The sequence below is a fragment of the Lepus europaeus genome, unplaced genomic scaffold, assembly GCF_033115175.1.
Source record: "Lepus europaeus isolate LE1 unplaced genomic scaffold, mLepTim1.pri SCAFFOLD_3_1, whole genome shotgun sequence".
NCBI lineage: Eukaryota > Metazoa > Chordata > Mammalia > Lagomorpha > Leporidae > Lepus > Lepus europaeus.
Genome location: NW_026909276.1, coordinates 15,816,976 through 15,839,537, shown reverse-complemented (window position 1 = coordinate 15,839,537; position 22,562 = coordinate 15,816,976). Strand labels below are relative to the sequence as shown.

General features: G+C 40.0%; 1 protein-coding gene and 1 pseudogene across 1 annotated transcript in view; one reads left to right on the top strand and one right to left on the bottom strand.

Annotated features, from left to right (window-relative positions):
- The window catches only part of LOC133755253 (sodium-dependent neutral amino acid transporter B(0)AT1-like), a 628,988-nt gene that overhangs the window by 498,302 nt on the left and 108,124 nt on the right, over positions 1 to 22,562 (bottom strand).
- Positions 18,908 to 22,562, top strand: part of LOC133755059 (protein-L-isoaspartate O-methyltransferase domain-containing protein 1-like) — a 28,264-nt pseudogene continuing 24,609 nt past the window's right edge.

The following is a 22,562-nucleotide window of genomic DNA, read 5'->3' as shown; positions in this document are numbered from 1 at the left end:
ATAACTTTTAAAAGTCCCCTCACATATCAAAACATTAGGTTTCATATCTTGAATATACACAAATTTTGTCAATCTTGTAAAAATTAAAACAAGCAAAAAGAAACTGACTCCTTTATTAAAATATAAATCCAAAATAACTTAATAAACTAGACATATCTTTGGGATTTGGAAGACTTTCATGGAACGGAAATATTTTTTTTAAACACACATAAATTTGAGTAGCCAAAATTTCTATTTTGAAAGTGACAATACAGATGGCAGCCTGTCAGGGGAGCCTGTAAGGGTTAAGATGATAATTCCCAAATTACAGGGTCCTTCTGCCCTTCTAAAACCTGGATAAATAAAAACTTCTGTTGTTTCCTTACCCAATCCATGTTGCTGTGTTGTTGTTAAGAGAACTAAAGTGATACCCCCTAGAAAAAGCTGTGCGAAGAGGTCAGCATCCTGGAAGAGACCCTGAAACCAACGTGTTTAGAAAACTTGGGAGAACCAGGTCCCCATGGGGAAGGAAGGAGGAACCAAGGGCTGCATAAATGACAGCTCCTGCTCCACATGAACCCCATACCCAGAGCCCACATTCTCCCTAGTGAGCACCCCCGTCCTCACAGCAAAATCTGGGGTGACGCAGAGCTGCTGCCACACAGCTACTCATCTATGGCTCCTGGGTCCGAGAAGTCTCGTTAGCAGGGAAGGAGCAGGGCGTTGGGGGTAGCGGGTGCTGGTGCAGCCCCCAACCCATGGATCTGAGAGGACTGAGCGAGGCCGTGTACCAGCGCCCACAGATTCTGGAGGCGCTTATCCTCCTGGCCTTCGGCTCTGCCTTCCCACTCTGTACACTGCGGTCCACACACTCACCATGTCGGCTCTCGGCTCCCTAGATGTCCAGCATCTCGGTTGAGCAAAGGTGGAGAGCCGCAGAGTCCGACTTCCCTTGCGAGCCTCGGGAGCCTCGCGGCAGCAGAGACCTCTCCCTCTCCACGCTCCACCTCAGATTGTGATGTCAAGACCCCGCGGGATGACTTTTCATGGACGTCACCATGCCTGAATGGACAGCTTGCATGGCCTTGAGCGAAGCAGCTTCACAGAAGAAGAGCCGATCAGCATTCCCCCAGAGCATGGACCTGCAACCTCAGGTGGTGCTGGATGGGATCAGCTGGAGGGCCTCTCACCTCTGCACTCCTGCTGCTCACAGGGACACCCAGTGTCACCCAGGCCTTCTCCTTGGCGGGTCCTGCCTAGAGCTTGTGGTAAGTAACATGCTTCAGGTCTGTTTATCAGCTTCTGGGCCTTTCTTTTTCCTCATATTTCTGCTCATTTTTCTGATGGGTCTTTTGTAATACTTTTTGATGTTGATTTGAAGAATGCTTAAAGACATCACATGATTTAATCTTTTTTTCCTTTTCTTCTGTCAATATTTGTTTTCCACTCTGCCTATTGACCTTTAATATTTTTTATTTGTTTCTTGCTGGTACATGGTAATCTAGTAGATTTTAAAAATATTAATCTTTCCCACAGTCTCATTAAAATCATTTTCAATTGTATCTGTTTTTAGATTTTATGGATTCTCTCTAAATAAATATCTCCAATTTATTGGCAATTTATTGTTTAGAAATTGATCTTTACTCCTTATTTTTATTTTTTCTCTTTCCCCTTCCCTTGACTACTCCCCAGTAAGAAGTTGGAGACAGTGGAAGCATCCTGGTCTAGGTTTACTTACAGGGAAGAAGCTATCAATGATCCTGTATTAATTGTGTTGTTTGTTATAGAATCTTTTTAAACAATATTAATCCAAATAAGAAAGCCACTGATTTTTTACTATGCCACTAGCAGATTTTTAATTACATGCTAATTTCTAAATGCTTCTCAACATTTAATCTAAATGGCCATGTGTTTCTCTCGAGTTTTTTCACCTACCTAGAAAATATATATGGCTCATTTAGAAATGTTAACCACCTTTTGCGTTTTTTCTTATGTGGTACTTTTTTTAATTTTTTTTTTATTTTTGACAGGCAGAGTGGGCAGTGAGAGAGAGACAGAGAGAAAGGTCTTCCTTTGCCATTGGTTCACCCTCCAATGGCCGCCACGGTTGGCGCGCTGTGGCCGGCGCACCACGCTGATCCGATGGCAGGAGCCAGGTGCTTCTCCTGGTCTCCCATGGGGTGCAGGGCCCAAGCACTTGGGCCATCCTCCACTGCACTCCCTGGCCACAGCAGAGAGCTAGCCTGGAAGAGGGGCAACCGGGACAGGATCAGTGCCCCAACCGGGACTAGAACCCGGTGGGCCGGCGCCGCAAGGCGGAGGATTAGCCTAGTGAGCCGCAGCACCGGCCTTATTTAGTACGTTTTATTCATTATATTTTCATATGTGGTTTTATTTATTATAAAAATACTAAGGATATTTGCATCTGTTTAAGAAAGAGAGGCTTATGCTTAATTCATATTTCAGGTTCTGGTCAACTTGCATCATGATCAATGTAATGCTGACTTTCTAAAAAAATCTGAAAATGTTCTCTGCTTATTTATATTTCAGTACATATGGGAAATATAGGCATGGTTTTTTATTCCTTAAATTGTTTGGAATATTTTGTTTCTATAATTGAAGTTTTACTCCTGTAACTTTTATTGGTTAGTAGTCTTCAGATTAGGATTCAACTTTCTTGGTTTAACTTGGAGTTTTCCTATTTTACATTTGTTATATTGGATTTTGGAAACTTATATTTGTGTTTTTGGAATTTGATTTTCGAAGTGTTGTGGATTTTGATCTCTAGTAAAATTTGTACTCATAAGAGTTTTACAAATTTTTTCTAGCATCTTGACAATGCTATATTCTCTGTAAAGAATTGTGGTTTTTTTGGTTTTTTTGTTTGTTTGTTTGTTTGTTTTTGACAGGCAGAGTGGACAGTGAGAGAGAGAGAGACAGACAGAAAGGTCTTCCTTTTGCCATTGGTTCACCCCGCAATGGCCACTGCAGCTGTTGTGCTGCGGCCGGCGCACTGCGCTGATCTGAAGGCAGGAGCCAAGTGTTTCTCCTGGTCTCCCATGGGGTGCAGAGACCAAGTACTTGGGCCATCCTCCACTGCACTCTATCTTGTGTAATTCAGAGAAAGAGATTTAAAACCATGACACATGGGGCCAATGCTGTGGTCCAATGTATTAAGCCACAGTCTAAGGCACTGGCATCCCATATCAGAGTTCCCAGTTCATTTCTCAACTGCTCCACTTCCAATCCTACTCCTACTAATGTGCCTGAGAAGGCAACAGAGGATGGCCCATGTGCCTCCCATGTGGGAGACCCAGATGGAGCTCCAGGCTCCTGGCACTGTCCTGGCCCAGCCCCAGCTGTTGTAGTCATTTGAGGGAGTAAATCAGTGTATGAGAGTGCCCCCCCTTAACTCTGCCTTTCAAATTAACAAGTATACTTTAAAAACCCGCCTATTTGCTACCCGCCATAGGTAGCAAAGCAGCCAGAATTATGCATGGTATTCTGAATTGTCTTGGTAGACTAAAGAAAGTACCAGAGGATGGGAGTTTTTCTAGGGCTGGCATCTTGGCATTGCTCTGTTTCTAGGATCTACATGTGCATTTAATTCATAGTAAATGCCCAATAAAATGATCTTTAGTTAATATAAAATTTTAGTTACCTATAGAGACTCAATGACTAGGTTTGGTTAAACATATATCAAAATAAATGTTGTAAACTTGCACATTTTTCATCCTTTATAGATCAGTATGTTCCTGTTGGGAGGACTCTGTGGCCAACCAGTGGAAAGAGGCCACATTTGATAGGATCAGTGTTGTAGAATAATTGTGTGTGTGTGTTTTATGTGTGTGTATTTAGCATTGCTGCAGCTGGGTGATGTTCTCATAGAGGTTTTAGTCTATCTTTGTACATGTTTGGAAACATCTATAAAACACTTAAAAAATACAATATGTGGGGTGACATTGTGGTACAGCAGGTAAGTTGCCGCCTAAAATCTTGACATCCCATATTGGTGCCTGTTCATGTCCTTGCTGCTTCACTTCCAATATAACTCCCTGAAAATGGTCTGGGAAAGCAGTGGAAGATGGCCCAAGTGTTTGTGCCCTTGGAACCCATGTGAGAGACCTGGATGAAGCTCTTGGCTCCTGTCTTCAGCCTAGCCCCACCCTGGACATTGTGACCATCTGGGAAGAGAATAAGCAGATGGAAGACCTCTGTCTCTCTCTCCCTACATAACTCTGACTTTCAAAGAAATAAATAAAAATCTTAAATAAAAGTGTGCACAAAGATTCCATGCATCAACAAAACGAAAAATTTGAGCTCTCTTATCCCATCCATCACCAGGAAAGGAAGTTGCCCTGCAGAGATGTTGACAGCATGTCAGAAGATGAGGAGGGGTCAGCATTGTGGCCTATTGGGTTAAGCTGCCACCTGCAATGTCAACATCCCATATGACCAATGATTCAAATCCCAGCTGCTCCAGTTCCAATCTAACTTTCTGCTAATGCACCTAAAAAAGCAGCACCCATGTGGAAGACTTTGGTCTCCTACACCCATGTGGGAGTCCTGGAAGAAACTCATGAATCTTGGCTTCAGTCTTGCCCAGCTCTGGCCTTTGGGGAGTGAATCTGTGGATGAAAGAGTTCTATCTCTCCATCTCTCTTCACCTTTCAAATAAATAAAACAAATATTAAAAAAGGAAGATGACAAAGTCTTCAGATATGTCACTCTGTGCCAAGTAGTGTATGATACCTAAAACAACAGACTACAAGCATTATAATTAAATATCAATATATGAGTATGTGTCATTGGATAGCTGAAAGAATGGGCTCTGGAGTCAGACAACCATATTCAAAAACCAAAATTTCCTCTGTAGTTTTCAGCTTGTAATTGAGTTCATTACTTAATTAACCTATGCCTTATTTTCTACCTATGTGAGATGGGAATAATTAGAATTTGGGGGTAAATTAAATAAGATATATGTAAAGGAGATAGAACAGTGCTTGGTTCATAATTGACTGCCGGTAGTTGCTACTGTTATCCTGGGGGAATGAAGTGGGAGGAATCCCGATACATTCAGTTCCATGGATTGAAGGACCATGGTGAATTTCTATGAAGTAGTAACACTGATGCCAGCCAGATATCATGACCAATAGAATCCATAGTACCAACTTCATTAGAACTGGAGTGTTTGAACTTCAGCTCTTCCCATTTTGGTCTATGTCCTCAATAGTTTTTTGTGATGACACAAGAATAGTGAAGTTCAAGGTAGCTGACAGAATGGGTTGTAGAGAAACACTCTGACTCACAGAAGGAAGGCAAAGTGGCGTGACTCATGTTGGACAATAAATAGAGCTGTCTTACACACTTGGCAGAGATGACAATTTCCCACTTAGGCAGTTCCATGGATGCTGGGAAAGCCTTAGAGCCTCTTCCCAAATTCACCCTATACATTGATTGATGTCTCATATTTCCTTGTGAGACTCAATCATTTTATTTAAATGTGTAAGCCTTGTCAAAATGCACATTTCCTGATAATGTCACATTTTGAGTCATTAAGACTTTTTTTAAACTTTTATTTAATGAATATAAATTTCCAATGTACACCTTATGGATTACAATGGCTTCCCCCTCCCATAACTTCCCTCCCACCCACAACCCTCCCCTCTCCCGCTCCTTCTCCTCTTCCATTCACATCAAGACTCATTTTCAATTCTCTTTATATACAGAAGATCAATTTAGTATATATTAAGTAAAGATTTCAACAGTTTGCATGCACATAGCAACACAAAGCGAAACATACTATTTGAGTACTAGTTATAGCATTAAATAAAAATGTACAGCACATTAAGGACAGAGATCCCACATGAGGAGCAAGTTCACAGTGGCTCCTGTTGTTGACCCAACAAATTGACACTCAGGTTTATGGCGCCAGTAACCACCCTAGGCTCTTGTCATGGGTTGCCAAGGCTATGGAAGCCTTCTAAGTTTGCCAACTCTTATCACATTTAGACAAGGTCATAAAAAACAGGATGAGGATAGTAACCAATGATCCTAAGAGTGGCATTAACCAGGTCTGAACAATTATACAGCATTAAGTGGGGAAGAGGACCATCAGTACACACAGGTTGGGAGTAGAGCCATTGGTGGTAGAGTAGAGGTTATGATTACAAAGGAATGAGGCCCAAGTGCACTAGACAGGGTCTAGAACAAAGGACAGAGTCATTAGTAGAGGAGCTAAGAAAGGTGCTGTCTAAGCTACAATCAAGTTTTCTGATTGAGAGGCAAATAGAACCTGACAGAAGGGGCTTGATAATAATGTGTTGGGCTTTAGGCCTTGTAAGTTAAGAGGCCCAGACCTATCTATCTCTTCACATGGGGTACATCCTAAGGGAGGTGTGAACCTCCTAGGGGAAGGCACTCTGTTGACTTTCATTACTTGGCTGGCCTGGGAGGAGAGCTGGCCAGGTAAAGGCAGGGGGCATCTCTAACAAGAAATTTACAGTTCTGCCTGCAATGTTGCTGACCCTACTTGGCCGTCCCCTCAGCTGCAGTGGTCACTTTGGAAGTTGGGCTGAGTGAAGGGCTTTTCAGCTTAGAGCCAATAAGATCTGTGGCTCTGACCTGGGCATCCTTCGACTCCAGGGCAGGTCCATTTCCAGTGATCCAACTCTTGGCAGAGCTGCCAGGGCTCTTCACAAGCTGACTTCTGCTGAAGCTCAGGCTTACCACATTGAAAGCCACTGCAGTGGACTGGTCTGTTGGGTCTCCTTGAGGGCAGATCACTGTACAGATCAGCCATTAATAGGCCTGCCACCCATTGCTTCTGAAGCCTAGCTTTCTTTTCCTCCTGGTTTTTGTTCAAGCAGACCAGAGGATACAAGTCAAGGGAGTGCCCAAGTCCAATCTCTAATCTTTGGTGGCCTAAACTACAAGCCTATAGTCACAGGCATGTTCTGAAGTAGTTTTTCTAAGGTAGACAATGCCCATGAGGAAAATTATATTCTCACTTTAAAACTTTCTTTCCCTTTGGTCTGAAAGGGAGTTTTTTTCTGCTTACTGTTTACTTTGCTGATGGCGAAGTAAATCTAGCTATGAAATTATAATTTAAGCTCTTATTTTGGATATTCTATTACAGAAAAATGTTAGCCATCTTTTTTATAAGGTCTAAAGATTAAATTGTGCATCCTACAGATTCCTTCATAATAGAATTAGTTTCCTACCTTGAAGAGAATAGAGAAATGAAAGAACAAGTTGGGCTTAGAATAGAGAAATGAGGGAGCAAGTCCTAGATCGCTTGCTGACAATAGCAATATCACAGAATACTTAGCAAACCATTTCAACCATTAGATAACAACTTAAGAAAACATTTACCAGAAGGTCCAATGCCTTCTATAAATTTTAAGAATCATGTATTTGGAAACAACTCTTAAATATCTAACATGGTGTAGTTTGTTTAACCAGTAAACTTAAGCACAAAATTATAAAATGTTTTTAGTTTCTTTCTAACAACAAGTTTAAAACATATGATACAGAGATTCAGGTCACATGAATTAAAATGTATCTTTGATTAATTTTAGCAGCTTAAATTTATGGACAATCTTATCTATAAGCCATTTAAAATAAAACTCTTAATAAAATTTCCCGATGTGGACATACAATATGTACACACATATAACATAACATAATAGACTAATATAGCAATTTTAATACTAGCTTTTAAAGTCTTTATCTCTTTTTGTAAATTTCCAATTGATTTGAATTGCTTTTTGTTTTTAGTACCCTCAGTTAACCATACTTTCTCTCAGTTGGTACTGTTAATACATTATTGGCTTCATCTGTTTACAGAGCCATCCCAAAGTACTGAATACAATAGAATTGGCTAGAAAAAGTCCATAGGAACCTATAGGAGGACAGCTAAACACAGAACCAACGACACTTTAGTTTCATGAGCAGCAAATCATATATAACTGTGGATGACAAAAGACTTTAAGTCGCCATGTTTAAAATTATAAACTCATCAACCAACAAGAGGCACTTGCTTACTTCACAGTATTTTTGAAAGCACCTGTAGGATTTTACAAGTATTTAACCTTTTAGGCCTCTGGGGCTTTCTCATTAAGATAACTATCATGTCTAGTAACATAAGATCATTAGACTTTTTAATTCTCAAACATTTGTATTAATAGCATTTTCCATTATAGAAACTTAAAATTTAGTACCATGTCACATCTTGAAAGTACTTCTAATATAATCCAAATAGCCTGATTAGTTGGTGTCTCTATAAGATGAGAGACATAGGTCCTTCGATTTTTTCAGTTGGGCCCAAACTGGAAAAACCAAAGTCCAGGATTTACGGGAAATTTTAGAGACCAGATTGTTTGAAACTTTGATTTTTCGAATGCCTGTCAAGAATGCCAAGAAGGCTCCAAATCCGAAATATCTGGTTGAAATAAGATTCCTTAAAATCATGACATAACATAGACTAAATTTGATCATTGTTACAAGGTGACTATTCAAATCTTTGAAAATAAGCACATATTTAAATAACCCATAGCTCTTAATAAAAATTCAGCTGTTTTTGAACAACTAGAATTTAACAGACATCAAGAGAATGTAATAGATTACTTTAACACATTGCTTTAACAGAGAATCAGATTTTAATTCTATGTCAAAGAGAAATTGAGCTTCCTGTGATCTTTTGCTGTGAGGTTTCCTTCCTTTACCTTCTTTCATATTGGTGACCATGTTTCTGTGTTTCTGTGTGTAACACATCTTTAAGCATCTTTTGCAGGGCAGGACGAGTGGCAACAAATTCTTTCAATTTCTGTTTGCTATGAAAAGTCTTTATTTCATCTTCATTCATAAATGAGAGCTTTGCAGGATATAATATTCTGGGCTGGCAGTTTTTCTCTCTTAGTTCCTGGGCTATGTCTCGCCATTCCCTTCTAGCTTGTAGGGTTTCTGATGAGAAGTCTGCTGTGAGTCTAATTGGAGATCCTCTGAGAGTAATCTGACATTTCTCTCTGCACATTTTAGAATCATTTCTTTATGTTTCACTGTGGTGAGTTTGATTACAACATATCGTGGTGAGGATCTCTTTTGGTCATGTTTATTAGGAGTTCTATACACTTCATGTACTAACATGCCTCTGTCCTCCAAACCTGGGAAATTTTCTGCTAGTATCTCACTGAGAAGGCCTTCTAATCCTTTCTCTCTCTCCATGCCTTCAGGAACTCCTAGAACCCAAATGTTGGGTTTTTTAATAGTATCCCATAGGTTCCTGACAATATTTTTTAGGTTTCTAATTTCCTCTTCTTTTCTTTGGTTTGCCTGTTTCTTTTCCTGTTCTCTGTCTTCTAATTCCGATATTCTCTCTTCTGCTTCGCCCATTCTGTTTTTAAGGCTCTCCAATGTGTTTGTCATTTGATCTATTGAATTCTTCATTTCATTATGATTTCTCATCACTATCACAGTTTCTCATTCTACTAGTTGTTTCATTTCATTTTGATTCCTCCTTAATATTTCATTTTCACGAGAGAGATGTTCTATCTTGTCCATTAAGGATTTCTGTAGCTCAAGAATTTGTTTTTGAGAATTTCTTAATGTTCTTATCAATTTTTTGAGATCTGCTTCTTGCATTTGTTCTTTCTCATCATCTTCATAATCTTGAATTGGGGTGTCTTTTTCATTTGGGGGCATCATAGTGTCTTCCTTGTTCTTGTTACCTCAGTTTTTGTGTTTGTTGTTTGGCATGTTGGGGATATTTGATTTCTTCACTGTGGTGTTTTTTCTTGTTATACTATGGCTCTAGATTAGGTAGACTGTCTGCTTTTGGTGGAGCCTTAGAGGCTTGAGATGAGTGTGGCCTGAGAGCTCTGTTTGGTTCCTCAGGGTTGAGGGTGTGCCAAAGGTGACACTCCCAGGTTAGGCATGGTAAATCTTTCTTTCTTTCTTTCTTTCTTTCTTTCTTTCTTTCTTTCTTTCTTTGATTCAATAGGGAAGTAATTCCACACAGCTGAGTGGAATTTGAGGTAGTTAGCAGGCGAATGATATACCCACAGGAGCCAGAGATCAGAAGCTCTTTCCCAAGGACCACACAGGGAATCTGTGCTGCCCTCAGTGTGGGCTCCAATTCTCCTGCAGTCTCCCACTGGGTTGCCAACTTAGATCCTAATCTCCTGTTATTTCACCCCCCCAGAGTCAGGTGTTCCTGCTAGGCTCAGGGCCGGTGCAGACCTGAGGTTGCCTTGCTTATGACATATGTCCAAAATGGCGCCTGCTCTTTGTCTTGCATGCCTTTGAGAGGTGAGTAGAGAGAGAGAAACTCATGTCCATATCGGTCACTTTTTTTGTCTCTCTGTCTCTCTTCTAGTTAGCCTGGTGAGCTTTTCCCCAAGGAGTTTCAAGCCTCATTCCCTCTAGTCTCCTTTTTCCACTTGCCCACCAGTGTCTCGGGCTATTGAGGTTCGGCTCACCTCACGTTCCAGTGCTGGTGTGTTGAGTCTGCCACTGGTGTCCTGAACTTGGGCTCCCATGCTCTCCACGCAGGTTCACTGTGAATCACTAGTTCCAGGATAGTTTTCTCTGCTGTTTCTTCCCCTACTCTTCCTTGAACCTGCAGTATCTCCACTTTTATTAAACTGTCTCTTCCCGGACTATCAGTGTGCTCCCTTCCTATTCCGCCATGTTGCTGCTCTCTCTTTCCATTCTAAGACTTTTATACTTTATTCTAAATAAATATTCATATAATTTTATATGATTACATATATGTGTGATGGGCAAAGAAACTTGATAATTTCTGGATGTCTTTGGAGAAAATGTGGTGAGGACATTGCAGAAACAGTTGCAATGTGGAGAGACTGAAGGCCAGAAATCACTGCTTACATTTCACTTCTCTTTAGAGAGCTAGTTCTGGGTAAATGCAGTGGCCACACAGTTACAAAGCTCAGTAAATAGGCCCCTTCAGAGCCAATGTTGAGTAGTAGCATGGAACATGGACTCAGCCACCTGGGATTTTATTCTGGCTCTGTTAGTTTCCTCTTCCTTAACCAGCTTACTTAATCTGTTTTCTCATGTGTAAAATGTGGATAATAAAATTCTATAATTCTTAAGATTTATGTGAGAAATAGAGGAGTTAATCTTTCTAAAGTGCTTAAAATGGAAGCAAGTATGCAGGAAAATTTCAATAAATTTTAGGAACACATTTAATTTACTTGCTATGGTACATATTAGAGAGCATATATACTGAACAACCACCATTGATGTTGGGATGGAATGAGGGGTGATGTAAGACATGAAAGGGAGAAAATGGCTTCTGCCCTCATATAACTTCCAGTTATTTGGGGGATGTTGTATTTTATCAAACGCTTTCTCTGCATCTACTGAGATAATCATATAGCTTTGATTCTTCAATTTGTTAATGTGATGTATTACAGTTATTGATTTGTGTATATTGAACCATCCCTACATACCAGAGATAAATCCCAGTTGGTCTGGATGAGTGATCTTTCTGATGTGTCAATTACCTAGTATTTTGTTGAGAATTTTTCATCTATGTTCATAAGTGATATTATTTTATCACTCCCTTACCAGCACCCATATCAGATGCCGGCACTGCAGGTGGCAGCTTTACCTTCTATGCCACAGTGCTGGCCCTGATGATTCTTTTTTTATATGTGATATTCATTATAACATCTCTTTTTTCATCCCCAATTTTCAATATGGGTTTTCTTCCTTTTCTTGGGTTAGTTGGGCCAATGGTAAATATTTTTTATTTTTTCCAAAAAGCAGCTCTTCATTTCACTGATCTTTTCTATATTTTTGGCCTCAATTTTGTTTATTTCTTCTCTAATTTTAATTATTTCTTTCCTCCAAGTATGGATTTGGTGTGTTCTTGTTTTTCTGGGTCCTTGAGATACATCTTTAGATCATTTATTTAATGTCTTTCAAGTTTCTTGATGTAGCCACTGGTTGCTATAAATTTCCATCTTAACACTGTCTTTGATGTTCAATTCCTGGGTTTACAATCTACTAGCTGTGTGATCTTGGATAGTAACTTAACCTCGTTGAAAGCTCATGTGTCTAGTTTTAAAGATTTTATTTATTTACTTTGAGAGGTAGAGTTATAGACAGTGAGATGAAGAGACAGAGAGAAAGGTCTTCCTTCCATTGGTTCACTCCCCAAATGGCCGCAATGGCCAGAACTCTGCCAATCCAAGCCAGGAGCCAGGTGCTTCTTCCCAGTCTCCCACATGGGTGCAGGGGCCCAAGGACTTGGACCAACTTCTACTGATTTTCCAGGCCACAGCAGAGAGCTGGATTGGAAAAAGAGCAGCCAGGACTAGAACCAGTGCCATATGCGACACCAGCACTGCAGGCAGAGGATTAACCTATTGCGTCATGGTGCAGACCTCATGAGCTCATGTGTCTTATATAAAAAGTGAATATGACAATGCCTTCCTCCTGAATTTTGAATTGCAAATATGTATTGTGAAGTTATTATCTTAAAACTACATTAAATGCTACAAAATGGCAATAACAATTATATGCAAGTTTACACAAAGATAATAAAACCTAGAATGATCTCAATTACTTTAGAAAGCAATTGAAGTTATTAAATAATTCAACACATACTTTATAAGAATTAAATTCATGTGCAAAAGAGTGAGTACAAGATCTGAGATGCCTGAGAAATCCCTTGCAGGGAATGGTTTAAGGGAGTGGAGGCCTGTGTTGGATGCTAGCAGAAGTCAGAGAGGCAGTAGCATTGTCCAGGGCACAGCCAAGTGTGGAGCTAAGCTGAGGGAAGGATGTTTGGAAGGAAAGTGAGTGGGACTGAGTGAAGGTGGCTAGGATTCAGAGCCAAGAATTTGGACTTCATCTTGTTTATAATGAGAAGAGAGGGATATCATGAAAGAAGTTTAGGTTTTAAGAAGTGTGGTGTGGCCCATGGACAGTGGGAGAAAGTTCAGAATCTGTGCTCTATGGTCTTGTGTTAGGAGACAGCCTCTTGACCTTATGTGATGAGAACAGACTGGCAACAGTAAAAGTCAAGAGTGAAAAGGGCCTGAATAGGCAGGAGGGTGAGGTCTGATGCTGCAGGCAACTTGTGGAATCAGCACTTGGGTGAAGCTCTCATTTGGGCAGGCAGGAGTCATGAGAGATTGTTGGGCCAGAGGTTTCCTGAGTGAAGTGAGGCAGTAATCAAACTTTTGTGAACTGAACAAAATGGCTGATGAGAAAACTTGTCAATTTATTTCTCATTTTGACAAATATTTGTCACTGATGAAAGTGACATAGTTAACAAGAGGGAATTCTTTCCTGAGAGTTTAGATATCAGTGTTGGGGATACAGATGAGTTGGGGGCAAGGGCTATTTGATATGTCACTTACTATGTGAGTAGAGTGGTCTACACTGGGGCTCAAGTACTTGGGCTTAAGTGCTTGGACAATGAAGTGTTGGGTTCCTCACTGCAGCTGAGGGATCTTAGTCAAGGTGGCTTACTCTCTTCTTTTTGCTCATCTAAAAATGGAAAAAATAGTAGTATCACCCTCAGAGGGAGGTTGGGAGGCTGCTGCATGTAAAGACACTTGGCACACATAGGGGTTCTTATAGGCAAACTTATATGCATAGATGTGTGCCTGGTACATGGAAATGTTCACAAAAGCACATGTGCATGCATGGATATGTGCCAAGTACACAAAGGTGCTAACATACACACACATACATGTGTATGCATGCATACATGTGCCTGGTACACAAATGTATTCGCACACAGACATGCACAAGCACAGATGTGAGCCTGGTACACAAATGTGCTCACACCTGCACATGAGCACACAGATGTATGCCTCATATACAAAGGTGTTCACACAAGCACATGCGCATTCATGGATGTGTGCCTGGTATACAGAAGGTACTGCTGTGTGCATGTGAATGCACAGACATGTGCCTGGTACAAAATGTTTTTACACATAGAAATTACATGCACAAATGTGTGCCTGGTACACAAAGGTGCTCACACATGCCCATATGCATCCATAGCTATTTTCATGCTACACAGAAGGTATTCACCCTCCCATGTACAAATATGTCTCCAAAGATGGAGGTAGACACAGAATGTGTTGGGTATCCAGGCACCCAATTAAGACAGGAGAGCCCAGAGCTGCAGGTGAAGCTAATTAGGTAGCGTGGCAAGTCAGAGATGTCTGAACTTCTTTGCACATAGGAGGTACCAAATATAAGTTAGCTCTCTTCAGCCTACAGAAAATGTATGGCCCACAGGGCATGCAGGCCACAATGCCTTCTCATAGCATCTACTGGAGCACATAACTGCAGAGGAGGCATTGTTCAGGCCTGTCTTGTAGTGGGATCATTTTTCCTCTGATTTCATCTGTACTATTCAGAAGATTGTGCTTTTCTCAGTCTATCAGCAGGGATCTATCTGAAGTGGAACAGGAAGGACACAAACCAGCACCCATGTGTTATACCAGTGTTGCAGGTAACAATATTATGTGTTATGTCACGATACCAGACCACAATGACAAGCTTTTTGTCTAATTGTTTGACGCACTCTTATTTGATCACAATGAAACTCTCATTTCTGCCTGACTTATTAAATTAAAAAATACAATAAATACAGGTTAATTTGAGGATCATAAAAGCAATGTGATTACTCTGGGTGACAGAGTAGGGAGGGAGCTTGCTGCTTTACTCTAGTAGAAGATAGTTTTAAAAAAGTGGGCCAGTGCTGCAGCTCAATAGGCTAATCCTCTGCCTTGCGGTGCCGGCACACTGGGTTTTAGTCCTGGTCAGGGCACCAGATTCTGTCTCAGTTGCCCCTCTTCCAGGCCAGCTCTCTGCTGTGGCCTGGGAGTGCAGTGGAGGATGGCCCAAGTACTTGGGCCCTGCACCCAATGGGAGACCCGGATAAGCACCTGGCTCTTGCCATCAGATCAGCGCAGTGCACCGGCCGCAGTGCGCTGGCTGCAGCAACCATTGGAGGGTGAACCAACAGCAAAGGAAGACCTTTCTCTCTGTTTCTCTCTCTCACTGTCCACTCTGCCTGTAAAAAAAAAAGTGGAAGGAGTGCAGTCTCAGGGGAAATTTAAAGAGAAAACAACAGCAAAACAAAAATAAACATCCTGGGTATACACAGACAATGTTACAGTTGAGAAAGAATTTCTAAGATCAATCCCTTTCACAATAGCTACAAAAATAATCAAATACCTTGGAATAAATTTAACCAAGAATGTCAAAGATCACTATGATGAGAATTACAAAACATTAAAGAAAGAAATAGAAGGTACAATAAAAATGGAAAAATCTTCCATGTTCATGAATTGAAAGAATTAGTATCATCAAAATAGCCATTCTTCTAAAAGCAATTTACATTCAATGTGATATCAATCAACATAACAGAGACATTCTCCTCAGATCTAGGAAAAAAATGAAGCTGAAATTTATATGGAAATACAGGAGATCTCAAATAGCTAAAGCAATATTAGACAATATAAACAAAGCCAAAAGCATCACAATACCAGATTTCAAGACATACTGCAAGGCAGTTATATTCAAAAAAGCCTGGTACTGGTAGAAAAACAGATGGATAGAACAATGGAACAGAATAGAAATGCTAGAAATCAATCCAAGCATCTACAACCAACTTATATTTGACCAAAAAGCTAAAACCAATCCCTGGAGTAGGACAGCCTCTTTAACAAACGGTGCTGTGAAAATTGGATTTCCACATGCCAGAGTACGAAGCAGGACCCCTACCTTAGACAAAATTCCATTCAAAATGGATTAAAGACCTAAATCTATGACCTGATACCACCAAATTATTAGAAAACATTGGGGAAAACCTGCAATATATTGGCACAGGCAAAGAGTTCTTGGAAAAGACCCCAGAGGCACAGGCAATCAAAGCCAAAATTAACAAATAGGATTACATCAAATTGAGAAGCTTCCATACAGCAAAAGAAACACTCAGGAAAGTGAAGAGAAAATCAACAGATTGGGAGAAATTATTTGCAAACAATACAATTGATAAAGAATTAATAACCAGAATACGTAGAGATCAAGAAACCCCATAACAACAAAATAAACAACCCAGTTAAGAAATGGGCAAATGGGGCCAGCACTGTGGTGTAGTGGGTAAAGATACCGCCTGCAATGTCAGCATCCCATTTGAACTCCAGTTCAAGTCCTGGCTGCTTGATTCCAATCCAGCTCTCTGGATTGGACCTAGGAAATACAACCCAGCTCTCTGGATTGACCTAGGAAAGCAGTAGAAGTTGGCCAAATTCCTTGAGCCTCTGCACTCACGTGAGAAGACCTGGAGGAAGCCCATAGTTCCTGGCTTCAGATCAACATAGTCCCGGCTGTTGATGCCAATTGGGTAGTGAACCACCAGATGGAAGACCTCTCCTTCTCTCTCTGCCTCTCCTTCTCTATGTAACTCTTTCAAGTAAAGAAATTTTTTAAAGAATTATTTATGTTATTTGAGAGAGTTACATAGAGAAAGAAGGAGAGGCAGAGAGAGAGAAGCTCTCCATCCATTGGTTCACTCCCCAGTTGGCTGCAATGGCTGGAGTTGTTCTGAACTGAAACCAGGAGTCAGGAGCTTCTTCTGGGTCTCCCATGTGAGTGCAGGGGCCCAAGGACTTGGATCATCTACTGCTTTCCCAGTCTATAGAAGAGAGCTGAATCAGAAGTAGAGCAGCTAGGACTTGAACCGGTGCCAATATGGGATGCCAGCACTGTAGGCAGCAGCTTTACCTGCTACATCACAGTGCCAAACCTGATAAATAAAGAAATCTTTAAAAAAAGAAATGGGCAAAAAACTTAAACAGACATTTTTCAAAAGAGGAAATCCAAATAGCCAACATACACATGAAAATGTGTTCAAGATTACTGGCATCAGGGAAATGCAAATTAAAACCACAATCAGTTTGACCTCACCCCAGTTAGGGTGGCTTTCATACAGAAATCAACAAAGAACAAATGCTGGTGAGGATGTGGGTAAAAAGATACCCTAATCCACTGATGATGGGAATGTAAACTGATACAACCAAAATGGAAGACAATTTGGAGATACCTCAGAAATCTGAATATAGACCTACCATATAACCCTTCCATCCCACTCCTGGGAATTTATCAAAGGGAAATGAAATCAGCAAAAAAATAGTTATCTGCACCTCCATGTTTATTGCAGTTTAATTCACAATAGCTAAGACATTAAATCAACCTAAATGCTGGTCAACTAAAGACTGGATAAAGAAATTATAGCTTATATAATTATTATTATATATTATATCATACATAATAATATATAATAATATTATATATACAAACCTATATATATTATATGCATATAAACCTATATAATATATAGGTTATATATTCATAGGTACTCTATGAAATACTACACAGTGGTAAAAAAAATGAAATCCAGTCATTTGCAACAAAATGAATCAATCTGGAAAACATCTTCATGAAATAAGCCAATCTGAAAGGGTCAAATACCATATGTTCTCCCTGATCTGTGATATATAATAGAACACCTAAAAGGAAATATGTAGAAGTGAAATTGACACTTTGAGAAGCAACGACTTGAACATCCCTTGTCTTGACTGCTGAGGAACAGTTTTTTTTTTTCTCTTCTTCATACCATTTGTCAAACTCTTTACTTAACATAGAGTTAATCACATGTGTATAAAGTCAGTTGAAAATAGATCTCTCTGGGTTATCCCAGCAGTTAGCCTGAGCCCAGGCACATTTCTCCCCACCCTCACTTTCTGCCAATCAGGTAAACTGATCCCAGGTGTGGCCCTGGCCCTTTAGGCCCCCCAGAAAAGCTGAGTGGAGAGACATATTGGTATCAGTATCAGTTCTGTCCTATAGTCAGTGTTCCCCTGAGTTAGTTATGTTCCTTCTCCCTGCTCTTTAAAAAGCATATGTGGCTGTTAATAAATGGATGTGTTCCCCAAAACTTGTCTCTGGTGTTCTTTGTGGGAAAGGACACTGCTGCCCTACTCTTCCACAATGGTATGGCTTTGCAGGACAAGCTACAGTTGGTGACCTGAACAGGGACCCGAATATGTAAGGTAGGTGAAGAGCAGGGTCCTCTTTTGCTCACTGGTCGGGCCCCCGAAACCCTCCCTCCTGCTAGGTGAAACTCCTATACATCTCATTATAGAGATTCCCCCTCCCCCCACCGCACAGGCTTCTGGGCGTCTCTGCCAGGAGAGAGGAAATCATGTCTCGTTGCACAGATTACGCCCGTGACTGGCCCCAAAGATTTCCATCTGCCATAGCCACAAGCTCCCCATGTGGAAAGGGGACCCAGCAACATGGTGAGAAATGGCTGCCCAAGCCTTTTTGCTCTGCTCCTCCTCCTACACTAATTCGTCTCTGCCCTCTGCCCAGGCTGTGGGCAGGGATGGGGAAGGTGGGGCTTGGGTGTGCTCGCACTGTAGAGCATGTTCGCACAGACCTGCCTGAGACCTGTATTGGCTTCTGCCAATGCAAGAACTCCACAGCGGGGAAGGCACCTCGTTCACGGCGGTGGTGGTGTTCACCCACACCACGGCCACCTGCATTCTGGTGGTTCAGACATGCACTGCAGCCCCAGGCCACCATGAGGCATGATGGCAGTGCCCGCTCCAGCAGGCCCACCCTGGGCTCCCATGGCTCTTCAGGCTCATATGTCAACTTGCTGCTCCCAAATACAGACACAGATGAGAAAGATTTTTCAATTTAACCCTATAGTTACTGTCACAGGTTGTCCCCACCTTGTAACTGAATACTGAGAAAAATCTCTCTCTTTGAATCCAGCAGAATTGCTGCCTTCAAAATTATTGCTTTGTAACATGTCAAACTTATTTTGCAATATATATTTTAACAGGTTTCCAGTGCTAAAGAAATGGGTAATCAATCAGTACTAGATGAAAACAGCAATGGGTAATCAGTACTAGTTATAGATAAATGCAGTTTTGATTTTGATTAAGTTCAGATAGAGACATAATACAATATAATATAATATAATATCAGCATCATAAGTCATTTAGGTATTAAGTGCTAAATGTAAAATTGGGTAACGCTAATGAGATGAATGTGTCTATATAGAAAAACCACTTGGGCTTGCTAACATGTTTTCCTAAATTGTCCATATGAAAATAGTTCAACACCACTTGGAAATAACTAGGCTTGAAATTTGATGTATTACCATATTTTAAAAAGTGTTGTCTTAATTCAATGTGCACTATGAGAAGTTAGCTGAACGATACCTAGAGAAACAACGGAGACTGTCTTTACCAAGCACTTTTACCACGCGGCCTCCTCTAGAGCCATCTCATGTTGGAACTTTTAGTAATAATTTACTGGGCCATAGACCTTTTATCTCACAAGAAAATGCAGGGACTTCAACAAGACCACAGCCTTCCTACCACAGCATGCTGCACCCTTCAAACATGGTTAGAAATAATTGTCATCTTTCTTTTAAGTTTCAGACTTTTTAAAATATTTTTTAATTTTGTAAAATACTGAATTTGACTCACTTATGTTAAATGTCATAATTATCTTCATTAGTATTCAAAGGGAACACATTTCCAACTTTTTAATAACTTTATTCAATGAATGTGACCCAACAGGCACATTTTAAAGTTCTTTAAAAAAAAAAAAAGTGTTGTCTTAATGTGGAGAATCCTAGAGGGTTATTTCAAAATGTAAATCTATTCATCTATTTGACATAGAACTAAAATCTGATCCTCTGTTACAGCAATGAAGACTTTACAATGCATGTGTTAGTAAATATTCCAAAATATTGCTAAAAATCTATTTAAAAACCTGCAGCATCTCCTTTTGATAGCTTTATTTAATCAGTGACTCTGCTCAGTTTTCTAGCCAGCTCCAGTAAGCTATTCTCTCTTCCCTAGTTCTGACCCTGTTAAGACATCCAAATTATGGGATTTGATTCAATATACCAGCTCTTAAATTTAAGGTTTTATTTATCACTTTTGGAACAACCAAAGAGATGCAGATGTTGTGTTAACTTAACCTATTATGTTATCTTAATGTCTCTGCTAGGTTCTAATTGTTTAAAACAGCTGAGTTTTTATTTGGGTTATGCTTTGTTTAAAATATATGCTTATTCTCAAATGCATATAATCACCTTATAACAATGATCAAATTTTATCTATATGATGTCATGATGTAAAGGGATCCTATTTCGACCCGATGTTTTGGATTTTGAGCCTTTTTGGCATCCTTGGCAGGCATTCATAAATTCAGTTCCAAAAATTTTGGACTTTGGTATTTCCAGATAGGCCCCTGGAAATATCAAAGGACATGTCTCTCATCTTGTAGAGACACCAAATCATCAGGCTATTTGGGTTGTATTAGAAGTACTATCAAGATATGAAGTGGTGCTAAATTTTAAGTCTTTATAATATAAAATGCTGCCAATACAAATGTCTAAAGATTAAAGTCTAATGATCTTGTGTTACTAGATATGATGGTTATTTTAACGAGGAAGGCCCAGAGGCCTAAAAGGGTTATTTCTCTTACAAAATCCTACAAGTGATTTTTTTAAAAGATATTGTATGGAGTAAGCAAGCACCTCTTGTTGGTTAATAGGTTTGTAATTTTAAACATGGCTATTTAAAATTTTTGTCATCCACAGTTTTATATACCATATCTGCTGGTCATGAAACTAAAACCTTGTTGGTTCTATGTTTAAATGTGTCATTTTAGGTTTAAAAGGATGTCTTTTTCCCTGACCTCTATTGTGTTCAATACTCTGGAACAGTTCTGTAAACAGATAAAGCCAATCACGTACTACAGGTTCCAACTTCACCAAAGTTTGGTTAATTTAGGTTATTAAGAGCAGCATGTAATTCTAAATGGTTGTTGATAGGCCGGTGCCACTACTCAATAGGCTAATCCTCCGCCTGCGGTGCCGGCACACAGGGTTCTAGTCCTGGTTGGGGCGCTGGATTCTGTCCTGGTTACCCCTCTTCCAGGCCAGCTCTCTGCTATGGCCCAGGAATGCAGTGGAGGATGGCCCAAGTGCTTGGGCCCTGCACCCAATGGGAGACTACAATAAGCACCTGGCTCCTGCCTTCGGATCAGTGCAGTGTGCCAGCTGCAGCACGCTGGCTGTGGCAGCCATTGGAGAGTGAACCAACAGCAATGGAAGACTTTTCTCTCTGTCTCTCTCTCTCTCACTGTCCACTCTGCCTGTCAAAAATTTTTTAAAAAAATTAAAAAAAATTAAAATGGTTGATGATAATAAAAAACAGCTAAAGATTTTAGGAAACTATTAACAAAACTGCTTCATTGTTCTGTCTTGTATGTTGTGTTATATGTGTGTATATATTGTACACCTACATAGGAAAATTTAGTTAGAGCTCTGTCTTAATTAGCCTATAAATGAAAGATTGCTCATAAATTTAAACTGCTAAAATTAAATCAAAGACACATTTGATTCATGTGACCTAAATCTCTTTGTAAGATGTTTTAAATCTATTGGTAGAAAGAAACTAAAAATGCTTCATATGTGTGTGCTCAAGTTTGCTGGCTAAGCAAGCTACACTGTGTTATATATTTAAGAGATATTTCCAAACATATGTAAAGGTCCTGGCAAAGAAGTGCTCATTGTTCAAGAAAGGACCCACATGACTGTTCTCCAGGTCCAAAGAAATCCTGGGATGCCTTTCATTAACCTTGTTGTCCTGTTGCAAAAGGAAGTAATATCCCCCTGTTCCCTCAGCAAGGTAGAATGGATGACCTCCCAAATTAAAACCCAGGAGATCTAAATAAAAGCAGTTATTTTGGCCTTAGGGTTCTTTAAAGATCAACCCTTTAATCTTATTGCTGATTCTTGATATGTTATAATTTATTGTTTCATTTACCACATGCTCAAATTAGGCTGTGAGAAGTCAGATGGGTTAATAGGCAATCAGGGTAGTCGGAATGGAATTGGGGGTGTAAAATGCTTCCTTTCTCCAAAAAGTTGTCCTTAGCAAGGTCAGAAGTGCCTGCCTGCCCAGTCTTTAGAATCTCACAAATTTACCATGAGAATAGCAGGCAAGTAGTGAGCTCCTGAGCTCCCAGTTTATTGTGAAAACAAATTAGGCATCCTACCCTTGTGATTTATTTTTTTTTAACATAAGCAAGCCAGATAAGAAAAGGATTGCAAATTGGGTCTTTTGATGGGTTTTGTCCCTGCCTCTTAGCTGAATGCCAATCTGTCAAGTTTTTTTCCTTTAAAATTGTACTTAAGAAATTGTACTTAAAAAACCTCAGGTGCGGGTGCCATGGAATCTCTTGGGTTTTGCTTTTCTTACAGTTCCCTTTCATGCCATTCTGGCTGGAGGTCTTTGACTCTAGTAAATCTTGCTTTTAAACCTTTAAATATTGCTTTTCTCTTTACCTTATCAGCTTGGAAATTCTTCTTCCATGTGAGACAAAAATCTAGGGTAATAATAATTTCTTTGCTGCTGTTTTCCCATAACACTACCAATGATCTTAATTTACTTAGTCATTTTTTATTAACCTTACACTCTGCTATGCCAATC